Below are 26,103 nucleotides of genomic sequence, written 5' to 3'. Positions count from 1 at the left end.
TAGTATGAACAGATTAGAATGCAGCCAGTTAAAAAATGATAAAGATTTTCTTTTATAACAGGAGACTCTAAGTGAAATTAACATGCATGGTATAATAATATCAAAAATCATTGTTTTAAGTTAACAAACCCACAACAACACACTCAAGCTAGTTTTAAGTCTCTTAGTCATTCTAGAAATTTTTTAAATAGTTGTCATAGGTGTTTTTAATATAGGTGGCCAATTGTCGCTGTCCAACTTGAGATGGTAGTCTATAAAAATTATTAAATTTGAATTTATATTGATCTGAGTCTATTTTTCCATTTTTATCTTTTTGGGCACTTTTTCATTTACTATTTATGTTCTTACTGTTTTACTGGATAATTTATTGGCACTGGACACTATCCATTTATTTGTTATTGTTTGTTTTGATATATGCATATGTTGGACAAGCAAAAATCATTTCACTTTAATGTATACTTAAGTTTATTAACATAAAAGATGATATTTTTATTAAAAAAAAATACTCTGCATTCATCCACACATGTAGTCCTTGTCAAAATTACTTGCACTGAGGGGATGGCCCAAGACAGTGGGTTAGTCAAACACACCATGTTATCCCCCTGCAGCAAAGACCCAAGAAACCAAATGAAACAGATAAAAATGACAATCTTAGAATGTGGGGCATTAAAAGGAATGATGACTATTTAGATTGAACACAGATTGGAAGGAGAAACTGAATGAAAATAGTGAACGAGGAGAGTTACGGACCAGAGGTGTTGTGTTCACCAACATGGTGCAGTGTGGTAATCTTAAGACAAAGTAAGCAATGACCTTGGGTGAGAAGCACAGGAAGACAACTTTCCAGAATTCCCAGTAGGAGACAGAGAAACTGTGTAGACAAATCCAGAGTGAACCAAGGTGAGCAGGGCATGAACTAGATCTGAGAAAGGATAGAATAGGAAGATGGGCAATAACTCAAGGGATCCTGATAACCCTAGAGCAGAGAAGGAGCCACACCCAGAGACGAGACTATTCACCAGTGACAGTCCTTGACCATTAGTGGTGCACAGAGTAGTAGATCCATAGAGTTTCAGTAGAATGTCCCCTCAACCAACCAGGCACTGGGCAGACCTCCTACTCCTCACATTTGTTGGAGGCCAGGTTCCAATTTCTGGCTGCAGCCTTCAGGGAGTGCCCTGGCAACCATGCCTGTTGAACAGAGGAGCATGCTTCGCCTTCTCCCTACTCTCCTGGTGACCAGAATGAACCCTACAAACCCTCACCATATCTCCTCCCTGGGGACCATGCTACAAACTCCCTTCTCCCCCCTCCCAGACCCTCCCTGCCCACAACTGGTGATGCAAGTTTACCCCTCCCACTGAAAGAGTAGCAACACACCCTCCTGCACTACCTGACTGATGACCAGCAGAGGTGCACATCCACTCTGCCCACAATCTCCCCAACCACCCTGCCCACCCAATGAGCATAGCACTTGCCCTCATGTTGCCAAACAGATTATTGGTGGCAGCACGCCCACCCTGCCCATCCTTCACTGCTGCCCAACCCATATGGTGATCAGTGATGTGCACCTGCTCTGCCCATCCCCTCTTTTCCTCCATCCACTACACCACCCCACCCACCTGGTGATAGGTAGTGAGTGCTCTGTAGCCATCAGACTGGTGGTCAGCAGAGAATGTCTACCCCATTGTTCTGATACATCAAATAAAGCAAAACAAAAAATCAAGACAAAACAAACATATAATGAATTAATAAATATATAAATAAGTAAAATGACACCTTAATGCCTCAGGCACAGCAGACAACATCAAATTATATGAAGAAATGGGATATGGTGGCTCAAACAAGTCAGCAAAATAAAGGAAAAGAAAATCTTTCTGAGGAAGAAATGATAATAGAACTACCTGAGAAGGAATTCAAAAGACTTATATTTAGGATCTTCAAAGAGAACAAGGAAAATACAGAAAAATCCCTAGAAGGTTTCAGGAAAACAAGGCAAGAACAAAATGACAGGTCCAATAGACAATTAGAAAGCATATAAAATCAACAACCAGAAATTCAGAAGATTAACAATAAAATATCAGAAATAGATGACACAATGGAAGGACACAGAAATAGAACTGAATCAATGGAAGAAAGAATCATCAAAATAAAGCACAAATACCTTGATACTAACTTGTTTGAGGATCAGAAAAAAGAATGAACAAAAATGAAGAAAGCCTAAGCATCATGTGGGACACCATCATGAGGAATAATTTATGTGTGATAGGAATTCCAGAAAAAGAGGAGAAAAAAGAAATACAGAGAAAATTTTTGAAGATAATTATTGGCATAAAATTCCACAAATATTATGGAAAATGAGAAGGCTTCCATCCAAGAATACCAACTAACCCCATACAGGATAGACCTCAAAAAAATTCACCAAGATATGTCATAATCAAGTTTTCCAAAAACAAAAACAAAGAAAAAATTTGAAAGAAGCTCAAGAAAAACAAAATATCACAAAGGGGTACAAATACGACTAAGCAATGATTTCTCATTAGAAATCATGCATTCAAAATGGCAATGGAATGACGTATATAAAATCACGGAAGAAAAGAATTGCTAGCGAAGAATCATATATCCAGCAAAATTATCTTTCAAAAATGATGGTGAGGGGGCGGAGCCAAGATGGCGGACTAGGCAGACGCTACCTCGGATCCCTCTTACAACAAAGACACGGAAAAACAAGTGAATCGATCACATACATAACAATCTACGAACCCTGAACAACAAACACAGATTTAGAGACAGAGAACGAACTAATACGGGGAAGCAGCGATTGTTTCCAGAGCCTGGAGCCAGCGTACCACTCAGGTACGGCAAAAGCACAGAGAGCTGCTCCACCCCCCTGAACTAACCCCGGGAGGGAGACCAGCCGGTTCCGCAGGCAGCGTGGGACGCAGCCGGTAGGAGAAGTCCCCGGGAGGCAGTGACTGGTCTTGGAGCAAGAAGAGCAGCGTCCCAGCCGGGAAACCGTCTCGCCGGGATTTGGACTGGACGCAGGTACGGCATAAACACGGAGAGCTGCTCCACCCCCCTGAACTAACCCCGGGAAGGGGCCCAGCCGGTTCCACGGGCGGCGTGGGATGCAGCCGATAGGAGAAGTCCCCGGGAGGCAGTGACTGGTATTGGAGCGGGGAGAACAGCGTCCCAGCCGGGACACTCGATCATGGCACAAGCACGGGGAGCTGCTCTACCCATCTGAACTAACCCCGGGAGGGGGCCCACTTAGTTCACGGGGGCGGCACGGCCATGCGGCTGGAGGGACGAGAAGTCCCCAGGAGGCAGCGACTTATTTTGGAGTCGAGAGTGCACCGTCCCAGTAGGGAGCCTTGACGCTGGGCGTGGGGCTAGAAGCAGAGGATCTGACCGTGACTCCAGGTGGCCAGACCCCCCGGGGGCAATCTCCACACAGCCAGCACACATAGGCGACGCGCCCGCAGGAATCTCAGATATAATAGTCATTCCAAGCAAGACAAGCAACTCTGGCTATATTCTGAGGTGCTACTCTCCTATCTCTCTGTTCCCTCCCCCACCCTCCCCAGGCGGCGTCATTAACATCCGAATAGCCTGAGCCAGAGGGAGAACTCTTATAGGGGTCTGATTGCATTTTTTTTTAGCGGATTTTCTGGAAAAACTCGTTTCCCAGTGATGGCTCCGAGACAACAATCCATATCAAACCACTTAAAGAAGCAGACCATGACAGCTTCTGCAACCCCCCAAACAAAAGAATCAAAATCTTTCCCAAATGAGGATACAATCTTGGAATTATCAGATACAGAATATAAAAAAACTAATTTACAGAATGCTTAAAGATATCACAAATGAAATTAGGATAACGGCAGAAAAAGCCAAGGAACACACTGATAAAACTGTTGAAGAACTCAAAAAGATTATTCAAGAACATAGTGGAAAAATTAATAACTTGCAAGAATCCATAGAGAGACAACATGTAGAAATCCAAAAGATTAACAATAAAATTACAGAATTAGACAACGCAATAGGAAGTCAGAGGAGCAGACTTGAGCAATTAGAATGCAGACTGGGACATCTGGGGGACCAGGGAATCAACACCAACATAGTTGAAAAAAAATCAGATAAAAGAATTAAAAAAAATGAAGAAACCCTAAGAATTATGTGGGACTCTATCAAGAAGGATAACCTGTGGGTGATTGGAGTCCCAGAACAGGGAGGGGGGACAGAAAACACAGAGAAAATAGTTGAAGAAATCCTGACACAAAACTTCCCTGACATCATGAAAGACGAAAGGATATCTATCCAAGATGCTCATCGAACCCCATTTAAGATTGATCCAACAAGAAAAACACCAAGACATATTATTATAAAACTCACCAAAACCAAAGATAAACAGAAAATTTTAAAAGCAGCCAGGGAGAAAAGAAAGGTTTCCTTCAAGGGAGAATCAATAAGAATAAGTTCAGAATACTCAGCAGAAACCATGCAGGCAAGAAGGGAATGGGACGACATATACAGAACACTGAAGGAGAAAAACTGCCAGCCAAGGATCATATATCCAGCAAAACTCTCTCTGAAATATGAAGGCGAAATTAAGATATTTACAGACAAACACAAGTTTAGAGAATTTGCAAAAACCAAACCAAAGCTACAGGAAATACTAAAGGATATTCTTTGGTCAGAGAACCAATAATATCAGATATCAGCACAACACAAGGTCACAAAGCAGAACGTCCTGATATCAACTCAAATAGGGAAATCACAAAAACAAACAAATTAAGATTAATTAAAAAAAAAATACACATAACAGGGAATCATGGAAGTCAATAGGTAAAAGATCACAATAATCAAAAAGAAGGAATAAATACAGGAGGCATTGAACTGCCATATGGAGAGTGATACAAGGCGATATAGAACAATACAAGTTAGGTTTTTACTTAGAAAAATAGGGGTAAATAATAAGGTAACCACAAAAAGGTATAACAACTCTATAACTCAAGATAAAAGCCAAGAAAAACGTAACGACTCAACTAACATAAAGTCAAACACTATGAAAATGAGGATCTCACAATTTACTAAGAAAAATGCCTCAGCACAAAAAACTATGTGGAAAAATGAAATTGTCAACAACACACATAAAAGGGCATCAAAATGACAGCACTAAAAACTTATTTATCTATAATTACCCTGAATGTAAATGGACTAAATGCACCAATAAAGAGACAGAGAGTCACAGATTGGATAAAGAAACACGATCCATCTATATGCTGCCTACAAGAGACACACCTTAGACTTAGAGACACAAACAAACTAAAACTCAAAGGATGGAAAAAAGTATATCAAGCAAACAATAAGCAAAAAAGAAGAGGAGTAGCAATATTAATTTCTGACAAAATAGACTTTAGACTTAAATCCACCACAAAGGATAAAGAAGGACACTATATAATGATAAAAGGGACAATTGATCAGGAAGACATAACCATATTAAATATTTATGCACCCAATGACAGGGCTGCAAGATACATAAATCAAATTTTAACAGAATTGAAAAGTGAGATAGACACCTCCACAATTATAGTAGGAGACTTCAACACAACGTTTTCAGAGAAGGACAGGACATCCAGTAAGAAGCTCAATAGAGACACGGAAGACCTAATTACAACAATCAACCAACTTGACCTCATTGACTTATACAGAACTCTCCACCCAACTGCTGCAAAGTATACTTTTTTTTCTAGCGCACATGGAACATTCTCTAGAATAGACCACACATTAGGTCATAAAACAAACCTTTGCAGAATCCAAAACATCGAAATATTACAAAGCATCTTCGCAGACCACAAGGCAATAAAACTACAAATCAATAACAGAAAAACTAGGGAAAAGAAATCAAATACTTGGAAACTGAACAATACCCTCCTGAAAAAAGACTGGGTTATAGAAGACCTCAAGGAGGGAATAAGGAAATTCTTAGAATGCAACGAGAATGAAAATATTTCCTATCCAAACCTCTGGCACACAGCAAAAGCAGGGTTCAGAGGCCAATTTATATCGATAAATGCACACATACAAAAAGAAGAAAGGGCCAAAATCAGAGAACTGTCCCTACAACTGGAACAAATAGAAAGTGAGCAACAAAAGAATCCATCAGGCACCAGAAGAAAACAAATAATAAAAATTACAGCTGAACTAAATGAATTAGAGAACAGAAAAACAATTAAAGAATTAATAAAGCCAAAAGCTGGTTCTTGGAAAAAATTAACAAAATTGATAAACCATTGGCTAGACTGACTAAAGAAATACAGGAAAGGAAACAAATAACCCGAATAAGAAACGAGAAGGACCACATCACAACAGAGCCAAATGAAATTAAAAGAATCATTTCAGATTACTATGAAAAATTGTACTCTAACAAATTTGCAAACCTAGAAGAAATGGATGAATTCCTGGAAAAACACTACCTACCTAAACTAACACATTCAGAAGTAGAACAACTAAATAGACCCATAACAAAAAAAGAGATTGAAACAGTAATCAAAAAACTCCCAACAAAAAAAAGCCCTGGCCCGGAAGGCTTCACTGAAGAGTTCTACCAAACTTTCAGAGAAGAGTTAACACCACTACTTCTGAAGGTATTCCAAAGCATAGAAAATGACGGAATACTACCCAACTCATTCTATGAAGCCACCATCTCCCTGATACCAAAACCAGGTAAAGACATTACAAAAAAAGAAAATTATAGACCTATATCCCTCATGAACATTGATGCAAAAACCCTCAACAAAATTCTAGCCAATAGAATCCAACAACACATCAAAAAAATAATTCATCCTGATCAAGTGGGATTTATAGCAGGTATGCAAGGCTGGTTTAATATCAGAAAAACCATTAATGTAATCCATCACATAAATAAAACAAAAGACAAAGACCACATGATCTTATCAATTGATGCAGAAAAGGCATTTGACAAAGTCCAACACCCATTTATGATAAAAACTCTTACCAAAATAAGAATTGAAGGAAAATTCCTCAACATAATAAAGGGCATCTATGCAAAGCCAACAGCCAATATCACTCTAAATGGAGAGAACCTGAAAGCATTTCCCTTGAGAACGGGAACCAGACAAGGATGCCCTTTATCACCGCTCTTATTCAACATCGTGCTGGAAGTCCTAGCCAGGGCAATTAGGCTAGACAAAGAAATAAAAGGTATCCGGATTGGCAAGGAGGAAGTAAAGCTATCACTATTTGCAGATGACATGATCGTATACACAGAAAACCCTAAGGAATCCTCCAGAAAACTACTGAAACTAATAGAAGAGTTTGGCAGAGTCTCAGGTTATAAAATAAACATACAAAAATCACTTGGATTCCTCTACATCAACAAAAAGAACACCGAAGAGGAAATAACCAAATCAATACCATTCACAGTAGCCCCCAAGAAGATAAAATACTTAGGAATAAATCTTACCAAGGATGTAAAAGACCTATACAAAGAAAACTACAAAGCTCTACTACAAGAAATTCAAAAGGACATACTTAAGTAGAAAAACATACCCTGCTCATGGATAGGAAGACTTAACATAGTAAAAATGTCTATTCTACCAAAAGCCATCTATACATTTAACGCACTTCCGATCCAAATTCCAATGTCATATTTTAAGGGGATAGAGAAACAAATCACCAATTTCATATGGAAGGGAAAGAAGCCCCGGATAAGCAAAGCACTACTGAAAAAGAAGAAGAAAGTGGGAGGCCTCACTTTACCTGACTTCAGAACCTATTATACAGCCACAGTAGTCAAAACAGCCTGGTACTCGTACAACAACAGGCACATAGACCAATGGAACAGAATTGAGAACCCAGACATAGATCCATCCACGTATGAGCAGCTGATATTTGACAAAGGACCAGTGTCAATTAATTGGGGAAAAGATAGCCTTTTTAACAAATGGTGCTGGCAGAACTGGATATCCATTTGCAAAAAAATGAAACAGGACCCATACCTCACACCGTGCACAAAAACTAACTCCAAGTGGATCAAAGACCTAAACATAAAGACTAAAATGATAAAGATCATGGAAGAAAAAATTGGGAGAACCCTAGGAGCCCTAATACAAGGTATAAACAGAATACAAAACATTACCAAAAATGATGAAGAGAAACCCGATAACTGGGAGCTCCTAAAAATCAAACACCTATGCTCATCTAAAGACTTCACCAAAAGAGTGAAAAGACCACCTACAGACTGGGAAAGAATTTTCAGCTATGACATCTCATACCAGCGCCTGATCTCTAAAATCTACATGATTCTGTCAAAACTCAACCATAAAAAGACAAACAACCCAATCAAGAAGTGGGCAAAGGATATGAACACACATTTCACTAAAGAAGGTATTGAGGCAGCCAACAGATACATGAGAAAATGCTCTCAATCATTAGCCATTAGAGAAATGCAAATTAAAACTACAATGAGATTCCATCTCACACCAGCAAGGCTGGCATTAATCCAAAAAACACAAAATAATAAATGTTGGAGAGGCTGCGGAGAGATTGGAACTCTCATACACTGCTGGTGGGAATGTAAAATGGTACAACCACTTTGGAAATCTATCTGGCGTTATCTTAAACAGTTAGAAATAGAACTACCATACAACCCAGAAATCCCACTCCTCGGAATATACCCTAGAGATACAAGAGCCTTCACACAAACAGATATATGCACACCCATGTTTATTGCAGCTCTGTTTACAATAGCAAAAAGTTGAAAGCAACCAAGGTGTCCATCAAAGGATGAACGGGTAAATAAATTGTGGTATATTCACACAATGGAATACTATGCATCGATAAAGAACAGTGACGAATCTCTGAAACATTTCATAACATGGAGGAACCTGGAAGGCATTATGCTGAGCGAAATTAGTCAGAGAAAAAAGGACAAATATTGTATAAGACCACTATTATAAGATCTTGAGAAATAGTAAACCTGAGAAGAACACATACTTTTGTGGTTACAAGGGGGGGAGGGAGGGAGGGTGGGAGAGGGTTTTTTTTATTGATTAATCAGTAGATAAGAACGGCTTTAGGTGAAGGGAAAGACAACACTCAATACATGGAAGGTCAGCTCAATTGGACTGGACCAAAAGCAAAGAAGTTTCCGGGATAAAATGAAAGCTTCAAAGGTCAGTGGAGCAGGGGCGGGGGTCTGGGGAACATGGTTTGAGGGGACTTCTAAGTCAATTGGCAAAATAATTCTATTATGAAATCATTCTGCATCCCACTTTGAAATGTGGCGTCTGGGGTCTTAAATGCTAACAAGCGGCCATCTAAGATGCATCAATTGGTCTCAACCCACCTGGATCAAAGGAAAATGAAGAACACCAAGGCCACACGACAACTAAGAGCCCAAGAGACAGAAAGGGCCACAGGAACCAGAGACCTACATCATCCTGAGACCGGAAGAACTAGTTGGTGCCCGGCCACAATCGATGACTGCCCTGTCAGGGAGCACAGCAGAGGACTCCTGAGGGAGCAGGAGATCAGTGGGATACAGACCCCAAATTCTCATAAAAAGACCAAACTTAATGGTCTGACTGAGACTGGAGGAATCCCGGCGGCCATGGTCCCCAGACCTTCAGTTGACACAGGACAGGAACCATCCCCGAAGACAACTCATCAGACATGAAAGGGACTGGTCAGCAGGTGGGAGAGAGATGCTGATGAAGAGTGAGCTAATTATATCAGGTGGACACTTGAGATCGTGTTGGCAACTCTTGTCTGGAGAGGGGATGGGAGGATAGAGAGAGAGGGAAGCCGGCAAAATTGTCAAGAAAGGAGAGACTGAAAGGGCTGACTCAATAGGGGGAGAGCAAGTGGGAGTAGGGAGTGAGATGTATGTAAACTTATATGTGACAGACTGATTGGATTTGCAAACGTTCACTTGAAACTTAATAAAAGTTATTAAAAAAAAAATGATGGTGAAACTAAGACATTCTCAGATAAGCAGAAATTAAGGGAACTTGTAAAAGCCAACACAGCCATACAAGAAATATTAAAGGGAGTCCTTCTGATAGAGAATAAACAACCTCAGACAACAACTCGAGATAAAGGCACATGATAGCATCACCCAGATACCAATCCTTATAAAGAATTCACAAAAATAAAAATAAAGCTACAAAACTGACTACAGGAAACCAGAGGTGTTAAGATGTAAATGACAACAACTTCAAAACAAAAAGGGAGAATAAAAGGTATACAGAACTACCCAATGGAGAATAAATCAAGGTGATTATAAGATAAAACTGACAGTTTTAAATTTGAGAGGATAAAGGTAAACTTCCAGGTAACCACAAACAAAATTAATATATCTACTCACCAAAATAGAGAAGAAAATTAAAAAGACTCAGTAAACACAAAACAACAGCAAGATTCATAGAAAAAGAAAATTCATATGCAAATATAACTCAGCACAGAAGATTAAGAGGAACAAAAAACTATTATCACAAAACACACACACAATAACAAAATGATAGCAATGAATTCATACCTATCGTTAATCACACTGAATGTAAATGGATTAATTTGTACCCAACAAAACACAGAGAGTGGCAAAAAGGATTAAAAAAGAAAAAAAAAAAATTAACCCATCAATATACTGCCTATAAGAGATGAACTTCAGACACAAAGACATAAATAAGTTAAAAATCAAAGGATGTTGAAAAAATATATTAAGCAAACAGTAGCCAAAAGAGGGCAGAAGTAACAGTAAATAATTTTGGATAAAATAGACTTCAAGTCAAAATTCATTATAAGAGACAAAGGGCATTATATAATAATTAAAGGGTCATTTCACCAAGAAGACATAACAAATATAAATATTTAAATATTTATACACTCAACAACAGAGCTCCAAAATACATAAAACAAACTTTAATGGAGCTGCAAAGAAAAAAAAAAAGACAGTTCTACAATAATAGTAGGGACTTTAACACACCATTTTTGACAATGGACACAACAACTAGAAAGAAACTCAATTAAGAAATCTGTTTAAGATAATAGGAGCTTAACTTGACTAAGGTAAATGAAGACACTGAGAGGTATGGAAAAATAAAAGACAACTATGGTTAATGCTACAATATGTATAATTTTGCAACAATAGTAATAAGCAAAAAATATAAGTTGTTACATAGGTAGATATGTATGCGATATGAGTGTGGGAAAGTCACATTAGAAGGTCCCGGTTAGAATGGAGAAAATGTAGAAGAAAACTCAAATTCATAAAAAAGACCAGACTTACTGGAATGATACAGACTAGAGGAACTCCTGAGTCTGTCACCCTAAGATACCCTTTTAACCTGGAACTAGAGCCACTCCTGGGCTTCATCTTTCAACCAAATAATAGATTGGACTGTAAAATAAACAATAACACCTGTGAAGAATGTGCTCATTTAAACAATCAACTGTACAAGACCAACCAGTTAACATTTACCGAAAAGCAAAGATGAGAAGGCAAGGAGGGGCAGGGAAACTGGATGGATGGGGCAAGTGGTGTGGAATGGTGAGAGTGCTGACACATTGCAGGGATTGTAACCAATGTCACAGAACAATGTGTGTATAAATTGTTGAATGGGAATCTAATTTGCTTTGGAAACTTTCACCAAAAACACAGTAAAATATTTTTTAAAATTACTTGTACTTAAAAATATTCGAGAGGCGGGGCCAAGACGGCAGACTAGGTGGACGCTACCGCGGATCCCTCTTGCAACAAAGACTCGGAAAAACAAGTGAATCGATTACATACATAACAATCTACGTACTCTGAACAACAAACACAGATTTAGAGACGGAGAATGAACAAATACGGGGAGACGGCGATTGTTTTCAGAGCCAGGAGCCAGCGTACCAGTCAGGTGACCTTTGGAGCCTGATTTGGGGCAGAGCCCAGGGGGGCAGACGGCACAGACAAGGGGCCCAGCCCTAGCCCCCGAACTCATCCCGGGAGGGAGCCCAGCCGGTTGGCGCAGGCGGTATGGTGGCACAGCCGGTGGGAGAAGTCCCCGGGAGGCAGTGACTGGTCTTGGAGCAGGGAGAGCAGCATCCCAGCTGGGGAGCCGTCCCGCCGGGATTTTGGCGGCACGGGCGGGACGTGAGCACGGGGTGCAGCTCCATCCCCCTGAATTGACCCCGGGGCGGTCCCAACCGGTTCGCGCGGGCCCAGCCGGTTTGCACGGGCGGCGTGGCGGCGCAGCCGGTGGAAGAAGTCCCCAGGAGGCAGTGGCTGGTCTTGGAGCGGGGAGAGCGGCATCCCAGCCGGGACTCGCAGTCGCGGCTCAGGAGCGGGGAGCTGCTCTGCTCTCCTGAGCTGACCCCGGGGGGGGGGGAGCCCACCCAGTTCGTGGGAGCGGCGCACGAAGCAGCTGGCGGGACGGGGAGTCCCCGGGAGGCAGTGACTGATTTTGGAGTCGGTCGAGAGTGCACCGTCCCAGTAGGGGAGCCTTAACCTTGGGGGTGGGGCTGACAGCAGAGGATCTGACCGTGACGCCAGCGGGCCAGACCCCCCGAGGGGCAATCTCCACACAGCCAGTACATATAGGTGACGCGCCCCGCAGAAATCTCAGATATAAGAGTCATTCCAAGTAAGACAAACAACTCTGGCTATATTCTGAGGTGCTACACTCTAAGCTCTCTGATCCCTCCCCCACCCTCCCCAGGCAGCTCCATTAACATCCGAATAGCCTGAGCCAGAGGGAGAACACTGATAGGGATCTGACTGCATTTTTTTTTTAGGGGATTTTCTGGAAAAACTAGTTTCCCAGGGATGCCTCGGAGACAGCAGTCCATATCAAACCACATAAAGAAGCAGACCATGACAGGTTCTCCAACCCCCCAAACAAAAAAATCAAAATCTTTCCCAAATGAAGATAAAAAATGAAGATACAATCCTGGAATTATCAGATACAGAATATAAAAAAAGAATGCTTAAAGATATCACAAATGAAATTAGGCTAACTGCAGAAAAAGCCAAGGAACACACTGATAAAACTGTTGAAGAACTCAAAAAGATTATTCAAGAACATAGTGGAAAAATTAATAACTTGCAAGAATCCATAGAGAGACAGCATGTAGAAATCCAAAAGATTAACAATAAAATTACAGAATTAGACAACGCAATAGGAAGTCAGAGGAGCAGATTTGAGCAATTAGAATGTAGACTGGGACATCTGGAGGACCGGGGAATCAACACCAACATAGCTGAAAAAAAATCAGATAAAAGAATTAAAAAAAATGAAGAAACCCTAAGAATCATGTGGGACTCTATCAAGAAGGATAACTTGCGAGTGATTGGAGTCCCAGAACAGGGAGGGGGGACAGAAAACAGATATATGCACACCCATGTTTATTGCAGCTCTGTTTACAATAGCAAAAAGCTGGAAGCAACCAAGGTGTCCGTCAACAGATGAATGGGTAAATAAATTGTGGTATATTCACACAATGGAATACTACGCATCGATAAGAAGAGTGACGAATCTCTGAAACATTTCATAACATGGAGGAATCTGGAAGACATTATGCTGAGCGAAATGAGTCAGAGGCATAAAGACAAATATTGTATAAGACCACTATTATAAGATCTTGAGAAATAGAAAAAACTGAGAAGAACACATACTTTTGTGGTTACGAAGGGGGGAGGGAGGGAGGGAGGGAGAGGGTTTTTTATTGATCAATCAGTAGATAAGAACTGCTTTGGGTGAAGGGAAAGACAACACTCAATACAGGCAAGGTCAGCCCAATTGGACTGGATTAAATGCAAAGAGGTTTCCAGGATAAAATGAAAGCTTCAAAGGTCAGCGGAGCAGGGGCGGGGGTCTGGGGAACATGGTTTGAGGGGACTTCTAAGTCAATTGGCAAAATAATTCTATTATGAAATCATTCTGCATCCCACTTTGAAATGTGGCGTCTGGGGTCTTAAATGCTAACAAGCGGCCATCTAAGATGCATCAGTTGGTCTCAACCCACCTGGATCAAAGGAGAATGAAGAACACCAAGGTCACACGACAACTAAGAGCCCAAGGGACAGAAGGGGCCACAGGAACCAGAGACCTACATCATCCTGAGACCAGAAGAACTAGTTGGTGCCCGGCCACAATCAATGACTGCCCTGTCAGGGACCACAACAGAGAACTCCTGAGGGAGCAGGAGATCAGTGGGATGCAGACCCCAAATTCTCATAAAAAGACCATACTTAATGGTCTGACTGAGACTAGAGGAATCCCGGCGGCAATGCTCCCCAGACCTTCTGTTGGCACAGGACAGGAACCATCCCCGAAGACAACTCATCAGATATGAAAGGGACTGGTCAGCGGGGGGGGGGGGCGGGGGGGATGCTGATGAAGAGTGAGCTAATTAAATCAGGTGGACACTGGAGAGTGTGTTGGCAACTCTTGACTGGAGGGGGGATAGGAAGATAGAGAGAGAGGGAAGATGGCAAAATTGTCAAGAAAGGAGAGACTGAAAGGGCTGACTCAATAGGGGGAGAGCAAGTGGGAGAAGGGAGTAAGATGTATGTAAACTTACATGTGACAGACTGATTGGAATGGTAAATGTTCACTTGAAGCTTAATAAAAGTTAATTAAAAAAATATTCTAACTATATTGATCTGTGTGTCAGTTATAAAATCTACTCAATATCTCCTACTTTATCAGTTACTGTTCCAGGAAGTACTCATAGTTTAATGGAAGGACCTTTGAACATAAGGATAAAGTATAGGAAAGCCACATAAGATAGTGCAGTAACCAAGAAAAGTAATAACCAGGTGACTATATCATTCAGTGGCGATGGGAAATCAGTGTCATGACAGGCACCTAATGGTGTTTGTGACTATCTGGCAAAGTGAATGGCCACCCCACAAGGAAGGAGTCAGAGTTCTCTGTCCTCTCTCTCTCAGAACTCTTAACAAACCCTGTTGGAAGCTGGAAAGCAAGTAAGTCCAATGATATGTTCTATTCAGACCCACTTCCTGTGCCTCAGATGAGGAGTAAATGGAAGATGAGGAGCCCTCATGGCACAATGGTGAGAAACACTTGACTGGTAACCTCAAGGTTGGTGGTTCAAACCCACAGCCACTCTGCCACAGAAAGTTGTAATAGTCTGCTTCCATTAAGGGTTCAGCCTTGGTCATCCTACAGGGCAGTTCTACTCTCTTCTACAGGATCACTATGAGTTGGAATCAACGGCTATGGGTTTGGTGGTTTTTTGGTAAATGAAAGATATCCAGTACTCTTGGCTACAGTATTTATTATGTTGAATGAAATTTCAAATTTTATTATTAAATTCATATAACTTCAAGAATGATATAACATCACATTTTCTCAAATCGAATAAATTGTTTTACTTGGGGTTATCTTGAGTAACCTGTCTGTTACGTTATACCTCCAAACAAAGTTCTGTCAATTATATTCCTCTGTCTTCTGGAATTTGGTGCCCTATCTTCTTTTTGGTTTTCTTTATATGTGGATTATCTCTTCCCGAAGGTTCCCTTTAAATGTCTTCTTGATAGAGATATTGTATCAGTCGGGAAACAGAGAAACTATATATATTATTGGAAACTGGATTTAATTATAGGAATTAGATCTTATACAAATGAGGGGGTCAGAGGATTATAGAATGAATTGCCAACCAGTCTTCCTGAAGTACTGATCAGTACTGGACAAACCAGAGTTTACAGGGAAATCTGAGAAGCCAAGCATATCCGGCTGCTAAAATGGCACTGAGAAGGAGACCTCATGGTGAGGTTTATGGGAAGGTACAGCCACTGTGTAGCTACCATTTCAGTGGTTTACAGCCAAGGATCTTGTCCTGGTCATTTCAGAAGAAGACTCAGATATGGAGCAAAGTAGGACTAAGAAAAACTGTAATTCTATGAGGACATTTGCATCTGTCTCCCGTTATGGTTGACCATGACAACCTATAGAAAATAATGGTTCCCACTTCACTTCAAGCTTCCAAATCTTGCCAAGTTCCACTAGTGGCTACCTCTACCTTGGAAGTGAAGGGAACACTGGAAAGCACTGTTGTCATTAGGTGCCACTGAGTTGGTTTTGACTCATAGAGGCCCTATGCACAGCAGAGCAAAACACTGCCTGGTCCTGCACCAAACTCATAGCACAATTGTTGCTATGCTTGAGCCCATTGTTGCAGCTACTGTGTTAATCCATCTCATTGAGGGTCTTCCTCTTTTTTGCTGACCCTCTACTTTACCAAGAATGATGTCCTTCTCAAGGGACTGATCCCTGTTGATAACATGTCAAAGTATGTGAGATGTAGTCTTAACCATCCTTACTTCTAAGGAGCATTCTGGTTGTACTTCTTCTAAGACAGATTTGTTTGTTCTTTTGGAAGTCAATATTCTTCAACAACACCACAATTCAAAGGCATCAATTCTTTTTTGGTCTTCCTAATTCATTGTCCAGCTTTCACATGCATATGAGGCGTTTGAAAACACCATGCCTTGGATCAGGTGCACCTTAGTCTTCAAGGTGACATCTTTGCTTTTCAACACTTTAAAGAGGTTTTTGCAGCAGATTTACCCTATGTAATACATCTTTTGATTTCTTGACTTCTGCTTCCATGGGTGTTGATTGTGGTTTCCAGTAAAATGAAATCCTTGACAACTTCAATCTTTTCTCTGTTTATTATGATGTTGCTTATTGGTCCAGTTGTGAGGATTTTTGTTTTCTTTATGTTGAGATGTAATCCATACTGAAGGCTGTGGTCTTGGCCTTCAACAGTAAGTGCTTCTAGTCTTCCTCACTTTCAGCAAGCAAGGTTGTGTCATCTGCATAACACAGGTTGTTAATAAGTCTTCTTCCAATCCTGATGTTCTTTCTCACATAGTCTGGCTTCTTGGATTATTTGCTCAGCATACAGATTGAATAAGTGTAATGAAAGGATGCAACCCTGACACACACCTTTTCTGACTTTAAACCATGCAGTATCCCCTTATTCTCTTCAAATGACTGCCTCTTGATCCATGTACAGATTCCTCATGAGCACAATTAATGGTTCCAGAATTCCGATTCTTTGCAATGTTATCCATAATTTGTTATGACCCACACAGTCGAACACATTTGCATAGTCAATAAAACACAGATAAACATCTTTTTTGGTAGTCTCTGCTTTCAACCAGGATCCATCTGGCATCAGCAATGATATCCCTGGTTCCAAGTCCTCTTCTAAATCCAGGTTGAATTTCTGGCAGTTCCATGTCGATATACTACTGCAGCAGCTTTTGAGTGATATTCAGCAAAATTTTGCTTGTGTGTGATATTAATGATAATTTCCACATTTGGTTGGCTCACCTTTCTTTGGATTAGGCATAAATATGAATCTCTTCCAGTTGGTTGGCCAGGTAGCTGTCTTCCAAATTTTTGGCATAGACACGTGAGGACTTCCAGCACTGCATCCATTTGTTGAAACATCTCAGTTGGTATTCTGTCAATTCCTGGAGCCTTGTTTTTGCCAATCTGAAAATCATAGTTCCTGGTTTAAGTAGGTTGACAAAAAATCCAGTACCATTGCATACCATGGCATACCATTACTGTTCATCTCAACAAAGACAATATAATTCCTTTATTACTTTTATGGCTATCTGAAACTATCTTACTAATTAGTTCCTTACATGAGGGTAAAGACCTATTTTGCATTGTCCTCTGATATCTCCATACACCTAGCCAAGTTCCTGGCGTATTATGGATGCTTTACAATTACACAAATATACTTTGAATTAATTAATAAAGAATGAGTATGTGTATGCAAGAATGTGTCAATGAATGAATAAAATATATATGTATATATATTCATATATATGTGTATATATATATATGTTCAGGAATGAGTCAATGAATCAATCAACCAAATTAATTTAAATGAGTTTATAGTATAATACATTATAAGGTAAGATCTAGTTTAATTTTCAAAGTTATCTCATGCAAACTGTTGGTTTATAGTTTTAATAAGATTAGCTGAATCATGACATCCCAGTAAATCATTCCTTCTTTTCTTTTTCATTTTATAATCTGTAGACTCATGTTCAATTTACTCCATTTCCTTCCGGCTACATTCTTTTTTTTTTTTTTTTCTATTCCACTTTGCATTAACTCCTTTTATACCAAGATTTGCGGTGAATTTTCCCTACTCTTTGTTCATTCATGGCACTAGAGTTTAAAACAATAATCAAGTGAGCTCATTTGTTGGCAACTTGGGTTTTGGGTTCTTGAGTATGATTGGGACTGAGTTGGTTTTGTGTTGTTTCTGTTTCTCTGTAGGAACAAAAGTATAAATTCAAAACAGGAGAGGGATAGAAAGAAATAGGTTATAAAGATTGAATTCCCTAGGTCCCTATTGATCATCATTTACTTACTCACTGTCTCCTTCCGTACTGTTGACAGAATATTGTATAGTGTTACAAAGTAGTATCTGAGAATCAATTTGCTTCTCTAAGGCTATTTTACTACCAGGAAGTAACACTACCATATGGAAGACATATGGTTAAAAAAATAAATAAACAAACAGAACAAAAACTTTGTTTTTTATTAAACCATATTTTTCTCCAATAATATAAATGATTATAATTAAAACCTTTGGAGCCAAGAAAATACAATAACCTGTATTGCCCATTAAACTTTGTTTAACCTTGAATTCAAGGCACATAGCTTTTTAAAGGATGTTAGATCATAAGATCTGCAATTTCAGTGTAGCTGTAGGGATTTGTAAACTTGGACATTATCCCTCTCAACATGTTTCTCCCTCAATATACGTATAGAGCAACTAATGAAAACAAGATCCTGTACACAGATATCTACTAATTAAAAACAAATGAAAAATTGTCCTGGATTTGTAATCCTCTCAGAAAGAGATCATGGTATGGTGGACAGGGCAATTACAAAGCTTTCTGATCTTTGCTTTGAAGAATATCTGCAAGGGCTTCTGAAATAGAAGATGTAAAGTTTAAGCAAATATTATCCTTTCTAGCTACGGAGTCCCTGAGTGGTGCAATTGGCTAATGTGCTCGGCTATTAATTAAAAGGTTAGTAGTTCCAGTTCACTCAGGGGTCCCTTGAAAGAAAGGTCTAGAGATCTACTGCTCAAAAAATCAGTTGTTAAAAACTACGGAACACAGTTCTACACACCTGGGGTTGCCATGAGTTGGAGTTGACTCAATGGCAACCGGTTGTGTGATTTCTGGACCTGTAAATACCACAAATGCTTTGGTGCTGAGATATTAAATTGATGGGTCACTGTATTTAAAATAGAGCTCATTCTGGCCTTGTGCAGGGGAATTTTTTGAGAGCGAATTATGTTTCATAAACCCGTTGCTGTCCAGTTGATTCCACTCATAGCCACCCTATAGGACAGAGCACAGGACAATCTAATTTTTATAACCTGACCTATTAAGCCCAGAAAAAAATGCATTTAGTTGAAACACTTGCAGAATATCCAGGAAAAGAAAACAGTCACACACATGTGCACATAAAGAAGCAATTATACAGGAGTATACTATAAATGTAAATGCCAACGTAAGGAGTTAGAGAATGCTAGGGACCACATTTTTATTACATGCTTGCAGGGAAGTAGGCAGAACTAAAATGAAATCCTATTTCTGTGCCCTAGGTTTTTCATTTGTAAAAGTCGTGTAAGATAGCATTAGTATGACATTTATCACAGTGTTTGAAACATAGCTAGCAATCGGTAAGTGGTAAATTTTTTTTTTTTTCATTCCTTCAACAAAGTTTTTATGAGTGCTGGAGCCCTGGTGGTACAGCGATTAGGCTTTGGGTTCCTAACCAGTTCAAATCTACCAGCTGCTCCTTGGAAACCCTATGGGGCAGTTCTACTCTGTCCTTTTGGGTCTCTGTGAGTCTGAATCAACAGGATGGCAACAGGTTTTGTTTTATAGTATGTTCAGGTATTTTTTTCTAGATGATCAGGATATGTCAGTAAAATCTTCAAAACAAACAAAGTACTTGTTGTTGTTGTCATAGAACTTATATTCTGGTAGAAAGAGATGCGGAAGAAAAAATATATACATATACATCTATGTGTTTGCATGTGTGTGTGCTATTTTAGAACATGAACAACTGCTATGGAGAGAAAAACAAAAGTAAGAAAAATGAGATAGGTGTGCTGGTTGTGGTAGAGATGTGTGGCAATTTCAAATAGTAGTCAGGAAGGCGTCACCAAAAATTCGACATTGGTCAACTCTCTAGCACTAAAGAAATTGAGTGAACCATGTGGATACATTTGGGAAAACATTTCAGGCCTCAGGTGAGAGCGTGCCTTGAACATCAAGCCACCAATGGGATTAGGGCTGAGCTGGTTCTGTATTGTTCTTCTTTCTCTGGAGAATCCTGACTGATACATATATTGTTCTGGAGTTGGCTCCAACTCTTGGAAACCTTATATACAATAGAATGAAATGCTTCCCAGTCCTGCACCATTTTCACAATCCTTGTTATGCTCAAGCCCATTGTGTAGAGCCTTCCAACCTAGGGGGCTCATCTTCTAGCACTAAACCAAAAATACCAAACCCTTTGCCATCGAGTCAATTCTAACTCACAGTGACCCTATAAGACAGAGTAGAACTGCTCCAAAGTGTTTCCAAGGAGCAGCTGGTGGATTCAAACTGCCAACCTTTTGGTTAGCAGCCATAGGGCTTAACCACTACACTGCCAGGCCTCCTCTAGCACTATATTGGGCAATATTTTGTTGTGCTGCATAGGGCATCCATTGACTAATTTTTGGTGGTAGATTACCAAGCCTTTCTTTCTATGCTTACTTTGGAAGCTCCACTGAGACCCATTCACTGTGGGTGACCTGCTAGTATTTGAAATATTGGCAGCATAACATCCAGCATCATAACAACATGCAAGCCACCACAGTACCATCAACTGACAGATTGGTGGTGGACTAAAACAGATATATAAAAAGTATTTAAACTCAGGGGCCTGTGAGAATATAGATGAGAAAGCAAATAGATACAAGAGCACAACAATAGTTAACTCCAACATCTGAAGGTCAGCGATATGAGCAAACCACCAAAACCAAACCCACTGCCGTCGAGTCGATTCAGACTCATAAAGACCCTAGAGGAGAGAGTAGAACTGTCCCATAGAGTTTTCAAGGAGTGCCTGGTGGATTTGAACTGCTGACCTTCTGGTTAGCAGCCATCGCACTTAACCACTACGCCACCAGGGTTTCTAAAATAGAGTTTCCAAGGAGTGCCTGGTGGATTCAAACTGCCGAACTTTTGGTTAGCAGCCATCACACTTAGCCACTACACCACCAGGTTTCCCAAACACTAAACCCATTGCTGTCAATTTCAACTCATAGCGACCCTATAGGACAAAGTAAAACTGCCCCATAGAGTTTCCAAGGAGCACCTGGTGGATTGGAACTGCCAACCTTTTGGTTAGCAGTCGTATCTCTTAACCACTACGCCACCAGGGTTTCCTGAGATATGAGCAGGTACCCCAAAATAGTCTGAGAAAGAATAGCCACAGTATAGTATTAATACCAGGAGATAGTAGTACTTAAGAGATTATTGAGCTGAGAAGTATTGAATGATTAGTTTCAGACAAAGCAACAAAAATTAGAACTTGTTTTTCACTTCAGTTCCATAGGAGTTTACTAAACTTCTTCGCTCTTTTGATTGCTGGCTTCACTCTTATGACTTTCTTTGACATAAATGGAATGTTAGCAGACCTAGATGTCTGAAATGTGCTTGTATTATTGGGCTTACTCTATGAGCCTCTACCATTTCCCTGGGAAGAACTTGGGAAAGCTGGCTGGGAACAGCTTATATGAGCCAATCCCAGAGGCCAAAGTAAGTTCAGTTGAGATCAGCAGAGCTACCCAGGTAGGTCAGCCAACTTGCAAATAGGTAAGAATAAGTGATCATTATTTTAAATCATTGAATTTAGAGTCACCATGAGTCAGAATCCACTCAACAACAGGCTGATTGACACCAGAGCTTTAATGCAGAAAAGTAATTTTGACAGAAGCAGCAGAGTTAGCTGTTTTTGGAGCATGGATATCAAAGTGAAGTATTGTTTGTCATGGGAATCCCAGAAGTGACTGTGTGTTTTCTCACGTGACAAGCGGTCTGGGAGGAGGCATCGTAGGGATGGTTTAGTGACCTAAAAATGCCTTCAGTGACTCAGTCTCTTTCTATTCCTTATTCCCTGTTGTTATCAGCACTAGTCAAGTTGACCCCTGACCTATGAAATGCCGCCCAATCCTGCGCCGTCCCCATTACTGAATGTAGATAGAACCAATGTGATCCACAGTGTTTTCATTCCCTGATTTTCGGAAGTAGATTGTCAGGCCTTTCTTCCTAGTCCCTCTTAGTCTGGAAGATCCAGTGAAACCTGTTTAACATCATAGTAACATGCAGTGCTCCTCTGACAGATGGTGGTGGCTATACTTGAGCTGCATTGGCCAATGATGGAACTGGGGCCGCCATCATGGAAGGCAATAATCCTAGCCTTGGACCACCAATGCCTCGTCCATTATCTTTACAATTCTCCAATTGATTTCATAATGGCAAAGGGCTACATCACAAGTCACGTCATATTACATCATTATTTAGCGTTATTAACGATAATGTTTAACATTTAAGAATCTTATTAATAATGATATGATTCAGGTAATAAAAAGTGAAATGGTGATTATTAGATTTAATGACTCTGTAAATTGACTCATGGACATAATTGCAATTTCACGTACAGCTTGCTCTTTACTCAAAAAATTCTGGACTTAGCAACAGTCTGTAGGAAAGGAAGGTCTGAAAAATCTGAGTTTGGAATTTCTGTTTGTGTGTGTGTGTGTTTATGTGTATGTGTGTGAGAGAGAGTTAAATGATTACTAAACTTGAACATAAAAGATTTGATTAAGAATTTTTTTCTTTTTCAAATGTATAAAATAAGCAATTTGTTAATAATCATAAATGTATATCCACTACCACATCCTATAGCATTTATCTGTATGGAGCTCTACGAATGAACAGTATATAAACAAACAAACAAACCACAGTCAAACATATGCAATATTCTATGTATGAATTGGCAATTTCATTTTATCCAGGGAAGTTTTCATACGGTGGCTTGTATAGTTGAAATATTTGTCTTTTTATCATCTTTTACTTATGTGGGGATAGTATAAACAGAGATGAAAACAAGGTACATTTTTTCTGTATTTTACATGAGCAACCATCAAATAAATAAAATCATTTTGGAAAAGAAAGGAAGCAAAAACAAATTTTATGTCAGGCACATAATTATCTCATTTAAACCTCACAAAGTCATTTTGTGTTTAGCTTCATTCAGTTTTAATTTGATTGTTGGATCATAATGGTTTTACTAAACCACCATCTAATCACGGTTGCACATTTTAAAAAGTTGGTTTATGACTCAAAACCCATTGTACATATATTTATTTTTTATTTAAAGATACTTCTTTTTTATACTCAATGTACAGAACAATTATTTACATTTTACGAAAACGTCCACTTGCTCTACCACAAAAACGGCGAATCAACAGAAAAGAGAATTAGAAAGGTAACTAAAAAGCAGAAACATGAACTGACTTATTAATGTTATCATTCTCACTTCAGTCAGACAAGCTAAAAGAACCACTGACATATACAAATTAAGCCATTTTCCATGTTGCATATTTTCTGTTTATTATGCATACAAAATTTACATTATTTTATAACAAAAATGCCAAAACTAACTTTAGGGTTTTTTATGTAATATTTCTGTGATTGGATTAATTCTTCTGGATTAATAGCAGAGAAAGTGAAAGATAATTGTGATAAACATAAAATTTCTACTTGATGGAACAGTTTTTACAAGTAAATCAATAAATATATGTGTGTGTATAAGCACACATACAGACGCATACACACACACACAGACTCACACACATCTTAGATACAGTGGTAATTGGTGAAGTTTAGCAAAGATTCAAGTTTCCAGGGTGACACATTTTGAAAGTATGACATATGTTTGCAGTTCAACGTTCCAATTTATTTTGCTTCTCATAGACAATAAATGGGGTAATGAGTCAAATTGTTTTTAACCTATTAAGTAATCATTCCTCTAAAAAGCAAGATTGCATTCTAAGAAATGCAAAGTATTTCTTGTATACATGCACAAATAAGTTCTAGAAAAAATCTGGAAATTGCAGAAAATTCTGAGTCACTTCTCTTTACTATTCAAATCACTTTTCATATAAGCAAAGAGTTTGAGAATTAATTTTCTAAAGTTTTATGTAAGCAGGGAATCCTAGAATTTCTATGTTTGCCCATCAATATAAAAATGCCAAAAATATAATTTAATCATATAGTTTAAGGTGAAATATTGCATATTTTAATGTGAAAATGAATAATATTTATGACCATTACATGTGCAATAAATATATAGATAATACGTGTGAGAGGGAAAGAGAGAATTCAAAAACACAAGGCAGCTGCATAAAATAAATAATTTATATTTTTAATTTTGGGGTGGAAAGTTTTCACTGTATTCTTACATATTCAGAAAGCGTCTTTTCATATTGTTATCATGGGCTAGAAGTAGGGAGAAGGCACAGAGAAATATGGCATCCATTTAGAAATATTTCTATTTCTAGTGAGATTCTGAAAACACTAGTCCCCTAAATAATCTCAGAATTTGTAAGGTTAGTTTTTTAGTATGTTAACTAAACTATGTTCTTGGCCCTTCAGGTACTTGAATCATCATAACCTTATTTTGTCAACATCATACTTGACTGAGACTAAAGAAGTCCTTTTGAATCTCTTGCAAGGTGAGATTAAAAAGGCAAGGTGATATAGGTAAGAATCACTAGTGAACTCTGAATTCTTGAGCTATACCAAAATACCACTTTTTTTTGGCCAGCAAATCATTTCTCATCCAGAGGGACGTTTGGAGTGAACATAAGCTTCCTGAGATGGTAAATACAACAGTTGCAAATGTGCAGCCTTCTGTGGAGTGATGTGTGTGTGCTTATTGTTGTTGTTGTCTGCCTTTGAGTTGTCCCTGACTCATGGCGACCCCATGCACAAAAAAATAAACCCTGACTACCCCTGTGTTATCCGCATGATCAGTTGTGGCTCTGACCATTGTGATCTATGGGGTTTTTACTGTCTGATTTTTGGAAGTAGATTGCCAGGCCTTTCTTCCTAGTCTTAGTCTAGAAATTGTGATGAAACCTGGAAGGTGAGAATTCTATCACTGGATCACTACTGCCTCCATCTGTGGCTATTAGATTAAGAATTTTCCTATCATAAATGAATAGAAAAGATGATGCAAAAAGAAATAAGAGACCATGAACACTGCAAAAGAGAAATAAAATTGGAGAATTGCTTGGTGAAAAAAATACGCACTTAAAGCAGAAGCATTTAAATCACTTCTGTGATTCCTCTTTAACTCTCTTAGATCAGGTTCATGGGAGAAGCTCAGCTCCTGCTGTTTTATTAATTCATTCTCCCCTTTTTCCAACCTCAGTATCGTTTAAAACATCAAGTTTATTTTTACACTGACTGCAGCTGTGATACCTTATAGAATCTAGCTACCTATCCACTTGCAGTTTTTGGTACCATACTTATTATTTCTTCCATTTTAAGGTATTCTAACACTATAGCTGCCCTAAGGTTTAGTGTGACAAGAAAGTAAAAAAAGAAAAAAAAAAAATTGTCAATTCCCGTAAAGGGTTACATGTGTGACAGGTATTTTGAAGATTTAATCAAGACCACAAAAAGTGTAAAAAAGAATTAACAAACGCCAAATTCTTAATTCAAGAGTTATCTCTTCAATAACATCCTTGGAATTAATGAGCCCTTCTCATGTGCATTGTCCAACCTAATGGACAATATATTATCTGAAATGCAAGAAAACCTTGCAAATGTGAAGTCAGATATTATATCATTGACTGGGTGACTGTGCCAGTGAAGAAACACTAAATGTGTAACATTGGCCTCTTAGTAAAATTTCTCTTGTTGTCCTGCTCCAGTCATCCAGCTCTGGCATC

This window comes from Elephas maximus, chromosome 14 (assembly GCF_024166365.1).
Source record: "Elephas maximus indicus isolate mEleMax1 chromosome 14, mEleMax1 primary haplotype, whole genome shotgun sequence".
NCBI classification, from domain to species: domain Eukaryota; kingdom Metazoa; phylum Chordata; class Mammalia; order Proboscidea; family Elephantidae; genus Elephas; species Elephas maximus.
The sequence above is the reverse complement of the archived record's forward strand: the minus strand, read 5'-3'. Positions refer to the sequence as shown.